This window comes from Lathamus discolor, chromosome 3 (assembly GCF_037157495.1).
Source record: "Lathamus discolor isolate bLatDis1 chromosome 3, bLatDis1.hap1, whole genome shotgun sequence".
In the NCBI taxonomy this organism is placed as follows: Eukaryota; Metazoa; Chordata; class Aves; order Psittaciformes; family Psittacidae; genus Lathamus; species Lathamus discolor.
Genome location: NC_088886.1, coordinates 111403866 through 111411897, shown reverse-complemented (window position 1 = coordinate 111411897; position 8032 = coordinate 111403866).

Below are 8032 nucleotides of genomic sequence, written 5' to 3'. Positions count from 1 at the left end.
GGGTTTTCTTAAAGTAAGCAGCACTTTTAAACACGGCCAGTCCTTTCAACACACCGTAGATCATTATAATGAAGACCGGAATCTTGCACCACTGCATAAAAAGAGCAATCCTGAAATCCTGAAACAGGGGAAACCTTTATGAATATTTCCATTACAGTCCTGATATCAAAAATAAGATACTTCACAGATTCTGACTTTTAGAAAATTATTCGCTTGAAAAATTATTTATGTTTTCCTATTCTTGTTCTAGCAACTATTGAACTGCCTTTGGAGCAGGGTCTGTGATTTTATGAGTTAAGCTAGTACAAATTATAAGCTTTCATTACTATCCCAAACAGATATATTACAGCACACATGCACACATACTTAAATATACATATAAACTATTGTGTCTGTGTTTGCATATAAAAGTGCACATGTTGAGAGAGGTGATCTATCTTCTTTGTTAATCTTATTAGAAAATATATATAATTAGATAACACAATTATTTTGCTAACGCACAGGCATGAGTTGTATCAGTTACACTCAAATATATCATCTGTAAATGCTGAAGGAGAAATATTTCCATCTAATTTGGCAAATGTTTGACAAAGCCTGAAAAAAGGATTATTTCCTTAAAACATTTTAAAAATAAAAATCCTATACTTATGTCAAGTGTTAGAAAACACCCACTCAGTCTGAATATTTAGAAGGATGCTACAAATGGATGAAAATAAGGATAAAGTGAAAAATATCTCCTTCTTTCACAAATCCCAAGTGGTAATTGCGCAAGAAGTTTTGCCTATAGCAGACGGGGAATGTGAATTACATGTCGTCAGCACTGTAGCTGTGCAGACCCAGACACCCCACTAATACTGTGTTTAAGAGATCACATTAAAGCTTGGCAAGCCCACCAGGCTTTTAACGTTATCAGGTCAAGCATGCCCCCACTTCAGTCCATGAAACCTATAATAAAAATAATACTTTGCACTTCTGTGGAGTCTTTCATCTGCAGATCTCAAGGTGCTTTACAGATACTGAATAATTAAACCTTGAACCGTTCCCTGAGTTGGGTGATGAAAACGGATAACTGCACCATGCACGGCAGCAGTACTGGTTTCAGACAGAAGCTAAGAGTTATTTCATCCTCAGCTGAAAACAGGAGGTTTGGACAGACTGGATGCTGCAGACTGGATGTGACTGGGAGTATTACCCCCATTTTTTTCAGAAAACCTGGGGAGATGGTGTTTGTCTCAGACATACACTCACCTCTCTACTTCTTGCCTCATCCTGGTGTATGTGGGGTAGTTTGGGCTGACTCAAGCACCGTTATCAAAAATAACCAGCAAACCAAAAACCCAGTTGTCTCTGCAGGTGCCAAGATGCGCAAGGTGCACAGCTAAACATGGTGAGGAATCAACATGAGCAGCAGCAGGTTAGGAAAAGAAATGTCTCCAGTGTATAAGGAGCTGCACAGCTTGCAGCATGCACCTGGCTGTGCTCAGTTTTCAGGAAGTGAAGCCTTGGGTGGGATGGTTTAGTGTGAGGTGTCCCTGCCCATGGCAGGGGGGTTGGAACTAGATGATCTTGAGGTCCTTTCCAACCCTAACTATTCTATGATTCTATGATTCTAAGTGAGGGCTCCTTGGCTCAAGCACTTGGTCCTAAATACTAAAATTTCCCCAACCAGGATGGTCTCTGTGCTGCTCAAGCTCCAATTTGGAACAAGAGTGGAGTGCTTCAGAGAGAGCACCCAGAGTGCGGTGGGCAGTGATCTGTGGTGAAACCAGCTGCTCTCACACAGCAGAGGTGGTGCAGAGGGGTGTCCCACCAGGCTGTCCCCTACCCCAGGAACTGCACCCCAGAAATGGCTGCTCCCCAGTGCCCAGGGGGGCAAGGGAAAAGGTAAAACACATATTTGAATTTTAATTTTTTCAAAACTCAGACAATTTGGGTGTTTGGTGAAATGGCAGAAAACATTCACAATTGTCCCAGGCAGCATGCAAAGTGGAGAACATAGTACTTTAGTACCTCAAACTTAGTACTTGGTTTCGCTTTAAAAAGAAAAAGGGTGGGTAAATTGCTACCTGACAGGGCAAGTGCTAAAATACCTGCTGATGTAGAACTGTGTTCCAGTGCCCCGACGTATAAGATGGGATGACTTGGACGTAAAGCAATTGCAGGAATTTGTGTATACTTCTGCTATCTTTCACAGCTGAGTTTGGAGGGGTGCAAATTACCATAACTCTACCGAAGTCAAGAAAGCTTTAAGAACTAAGGAACTTAATGTTCTTTATTTATGCTCAATCAGTATTCTCGAAATATCATTATTTCAAGTTAGGAACCACGTGTGAGCAAACAAGCTAAGCTGCTTGAAACACAGGCAAAGTGCAGTACGAATTCTCAGGTTAGGCACAGAGCATACTTTCACCCCTGCTCTAGCATCTGGCATAAAGTGTCTAAGAGACCCTCTGGGCCCTCACATTCATTCAAAAACCTATCTTTGATTTTTAATCTAACTGACGGCGCATTTGATAGCAGCCCTGCTACCTCCCTGTTTCCTCAGGAGTCTCAAAATTTAAACAAAAAGTAACACTTCTCACTTCATGAATTTTTGAAAAAGACCCTTGCATATGTCAACAGGCCCACACTGACATCAACAGAGGTACATGGCAGTCACTGCTGTTCTAATACAGTAATGCTCCCCAAAGTATTTGCTTAATTTTTCACTGAGGTTTAAAGGTACGTGGCTCACATTAAAAGCATATTTTACACTTTACCATAAAGACTCAGAGCTGGGTATTTTTGAACAGTTCCATAGTTCTTGTTCTTTATCAACACCAAAAGGAAGACCAGGGAAAATACTGCTGCTGAATGGGGCAGGGGATATGGTGGCAAAGGACATGGAAAAGGCTGAGGCAGCTGATTCCCTCTACCTCAGTCTTCAAAGACTGAGTAAAACTTGCCTTCGGCTGCCCAAAGGCCCCCACCAAAGAAGCCATACATAGTACAGGAAAGTAAAAGTCTTTAACAGTGACCACCAGCTAACTACCAGTAACACCTTCACTGAAAATCAAGAACTGCAGAGCATCTTGCATAAGTAGACACAATTATAACAAAACTAACACAAGTTAGGTTGATGATGGCCACCATCTGGTGTAACTAGATGAAGACGTGGCTACTGTTAGCCCAAAGTCAGTTAGAGTGAAAGAGAGAGAAATCTCTTTCCAGGTTACAACTGGCTCCTTGGAGTCATGTCAGAGAATTTGTTCCATGTTTTCCTGAATACGAAGTTTACTTGTGTTCATGTTAACTATTGCACTGAAAGGTTTCTCCTTTCAGGATGAGAAGCTTCTTGCTCAATGAACAGAGCTATGCACAACCTCTCCTGCAGCAGGGTCTATCAAACCCTGGTAATAATATTTAGGCTAATAATTTAGATGATAGGATTCAAAGCAATCCGACATGTACAAAACCACTAGTTCTTTTCAGTTTTTTCAGCAAGTATTAAATAAGGGTTTTTATTTCTATATATATGATCTCTTTGTATCAATCTAGAAGCACTTGAATTTAAAATTAAGCACATCGTCATTTATCAGTGATAACATGGTGTGAGTACTCCTCTGAGGTTGTGCCTTCCTAACTTCATCTGCAGATTGGTGACACTCATCAGAGGGAAGCAGCATCTACCCTGGCGCACTGATTACTGGACAGTTGGATGTTGTCACAGTAGCAAAATGCCACAGAAGAGATCTGTAAATGTATTTATCTCAGAACATGTTCATTTTAAACAATGAAGTTGTAGCGTAGGGAACTACATCTAAAATAGTATGTTTGCCTAATAAGAGGCATTTTTCTCTTGTAAACCCCTCTGTTAAAGCCACTTTGCTTTGTTAACTTTCATAGCATGTATCCCCACTATAGCCTTCAACACCTGAAAAATTAGTGGAAGAATTTGACTGATTATAGAGGCTGTTTGCCTTGTTCCACTGCTTGTTCTAAAAGGGATACTCAGCAGAACTTGCTTTTTTTTTTTTTTCATTTTGTGCTGTCTGCATGAGTAATTACCTCCCTGATTTCTGAGATGCAATTGAGTAGCTTCCACATTAGAAAAATCCAAAGATTGATAGAGCCATCTCTCCTAAAGGATTAGTTTGCTGCTGTAATTCCACTGAGTAGGTCATTCAAATAGCAAAATGCTACAAAGTCTAATTTCTCTTGTTTGTAAAAGCCAGGTATTGATACCTATTTAAAAGAATCTAAAAAGGGCTGGTTAGCCTTTTGAGGGAAAAAGTGTTTTCACATTCCTCCTGTGACTTCAGCAGGGCTGGGGGAGAAGAAGATGCTTATATTCTTAGAACAAATCAACCTGGGGGCTGGTGATGCCTGGTGCAAGAGAAAAGTCCAAAGAGAAGCCAGCAGATGTGCAAAGATATTGAGGAATGGTGCATCCTTTAGAAACTCACAAGCAGATTTCTCCCATGACTTAAAGAGTATGTTAGCTGTCTCAGTGACTTTGGGATGCCAAGGGAGCTGGGGCAAGTCCCTTAAGTGCCCCAAATACCCTGCATAGGAGAGCATTGTCCATGGATGGGAATGGAAACAGCCAGAGGAAGAGAGGTCAAAAATGTTTCCACATACAGGTGCACAACCCCTGCCCCATCCAGGACTGGCACTTTGTGTGAAGTCAGGGGAAGAGAGGCCATGTATGTTTCAATAGCAATATAACAAGCAATCTGGTATCACAAAGTGACTCATATTCAAAGAACTTAATATAGATGGGAAAAACATAAGCCTGGTTCTATACTTTCCAAATTATCCTATTTAACACCTAACATTTATATACAAAGTTCTTTTATTTATTGGAGATGTTGTGGGAAAGGTTTTGCTAGCATCCAGTATTACAATACCTTTTCATAAAAAATCCATTTTCCAAATATTTGAATAATGACAGAAGACATTTTGACAGAGTATTAAGGCAGGAATTCATCTAAACATCACAGGTATAACCGTAAGTGATGCAGACTGCAGCAATGATTCCGATAAATAATTCTGCCAACATCACTTTACCACGGAAAAATTACTGACTTCCTCTTTTGCTCTAATAAACAAAAAATAAACATCTAAAAAATATAAATAACATTTTTCTAATTAAAATACTAAAAACCTATTACCTCTTCAATTCACAAAGATATATTTTACCATAATCATAAATAAAACTAACACAAAAATATAACAAATAAGTAACATTCTTCTGCTTTCCAAGAAAATAAACGCTTTACTTCCATTGAACTATTATAGCAGCCAAGCAGTACTTGGGCTTATACAAAGACTGTTTCTCTGCCATGATCCCTTTTGGTGTAAACTGAGCTCTACTGATGTCAAGAGAGGCTCAACAAATTATATCAGCTAAGGATCTGGCAGTTAATTTAAAAGGCAAGAATAAATCTTACGTCTGCTCTGAAGTCAGTTTAACTAAAATGCAAAAGATCCTTGCAAGTTAGGTGCACATTTAATTAATTGAAATTCAACCTCCCTAGACAAACCACAGATGCTCTACTTATTTAGCACAGCGTCTCTTAACCAGCTGCACTAATCTATTCAGTAACAGTACCCTGTAGCTAAACATCTGGAGAAACCTAGGAAAGAGAATAATAAATACTTCTAAAATTCTACTAGGCAGACACCTGAAAGTGACTTTATGGTAAAAAAAAAAAAAAATAAAGTGGTTTGTATATGTGGGTTGGAGAAAGCAAGGATTTAAACCTCAGACACCCCTTAAGATATACTGTAACAGACAGAGAGGATGTTGGCCAATACCCACACTGCCTCTGAACCAACAGCTATCAGAGAGGTAATTCAGGTTCGACATTTTCCATTTTCACTGTTTTACACTTGGAAACTACCAGTTAAAATATTAACAAAACGTTATGTAAGCTGAGGTGGATATATATCATCACAATTACACAGACTGGACGTTAGTATTTTAAAATTATTTCCAGACACCTCACTTTTGGAAGATATACCTAAAGGTAATGACATTCCTCACCATGATTCCTTATTCTGGTTTGCTCCTCTCCCATAAAGACACTGTTACAGTGACTCTCCATCCAGGCTTTCCGGGCGTGAATGGTGTCAGAGCTCTCTACATGCCCATCAAGCTTGCTTTCCCCACACCTCAGGGCGTTCCTGTGGCACTCTGGGCACCCGGGTTTTCACAACACGACTGTGGGGTGGAATTCAGCCATTTTGCAAAAAATCAAGATCTTATATAAAAAATAGCACATGTGGGAAGAGGAATGGCTGCAAGAGTATTGTAAATAACCTAGTTTAATGCCCCTTTTCCTGAGTGCAAGTAATTCGTTACTATAATTCATTTTGACATCATACACCAAAACATGCAAAGGACATCATGGGACTAAATTACTAAATTTCACCTGTGTACCTAATATTTACACTCCAAGAGTGGCATGGAACTGTTACCAGAAGTTGAGCTCATGTTTTACAGGATCAGAGAGAAAAACAAGAAGTCAGGTATGAGAGGAAAAGTCTTTCTGGCAAGCTGCTTGTTTTCTAAACAGAAATACTAGCATTGGGGGTGGGGGGGAGAGAGATTTTTCTTTATTCTCTGAAAGAAAAAACTTTTTCTAAAAAATACTTATTTAAAGTGGCAGTTTATGGCTGATAAGTGAGCCATACCACACACTGCTTTTCCTCATTTTGCTCACAGTCCCAACCACTATTTAAGTGATGCCACCAGTAAGCAAGCCCAAAAAAATTGTTAGCTTTATTCTTACATTTCAACTTGTGCAAAGTAGGGGATTTCCTACAACACAGAACTATTAAAGGACGTGTTTGATGCTGGGGAGGAGACACACTGTATTTATTTGAGTAAGACAATGAGAATTTTGCCTCATTCCCCACTGCAGGATTGGACCCCAAATGACATGGCATGCCCAGGTCTGGTCAGCACCTACGGCATGTTAGGTGACCTGGAGGGGCCCTTCCTAGGCTAAATAAAATTTATATTGCATGTGTTCCACATGTCACTAAAAAAAGCTAGGTATTTTATAAAAAGATAAATAACCGAGGGACAGACCACAGTAAATTAACCTCCTTCCTGTAATGCTAATTCAGGAACTTGCTATCTCGCATCTGATACCATGACACCGATGATACTTGAGAGATTGGCAAGTGGTAGGAAGGCTTCATTTAAAAAAAGAAAAAGAGATGAAATCAGAAAACCTCTCTATCAATCTGCCAAGCTGTCAGAGATGCTTGTTCAGAAACAATTCCTCTCATTTCCAATAAATTATGTCAGAACTGGATAAAAGGCATAGACAGTGAGTCTGGAGACAGCCGCCTCCTCTCCTGAGCTTTGTTCAAACAATTTGGGATAAATCTAACATCAGTTCCAGATGACAGTAAGTCTGGACACTGTTAATTTGGGAAGCCTGATGCAAGCAAACAGCTTCTGAGGAGGAAGAGCATCAGGATTACACAGCCCCTTCCTCCCACCCCAGGAAAAGTCTTCAGCTCTCGCCTGAGGGGAGAAGGATTTTTCATTTTAAACTGGTTGTACCTGATGAAAAGGCAGTTTGACAAAACAGAAATTAAACTCAAAATGTAAATTCAGCGTTGGTTATGTGTACCAATAAATACATTACAGTACATCCCATGGAGGCCATTAAAATATAAAAACAAAGGCTTATTAAGAAATTAAAAAATTAAGGAAAAAGACTATCAATCCCTTAACCTTAAAAATTTCAACGAGATTAGCTCGATACACTTGATATTAACTGCACAAACCATGTTTAGGAAAATGTCAAAGGCTGTTTGGTGATGTTGGTTGGGAGGAAAGGCAGAGCACTAACTAGCTGACTGCTGAAATCCAGACAGAAAATACAAAAGAAACTAGGTATTAAAAAGCATTAGAAAGGTATAACAAGACAAATGTGGTGATGGTGCTGGTCAAACTCAAAGCACCCAACAGTAGAAGCTATTACTTTACACAGACTTCAGGACACACAGAGCCGAAAGAATAACTAACTCT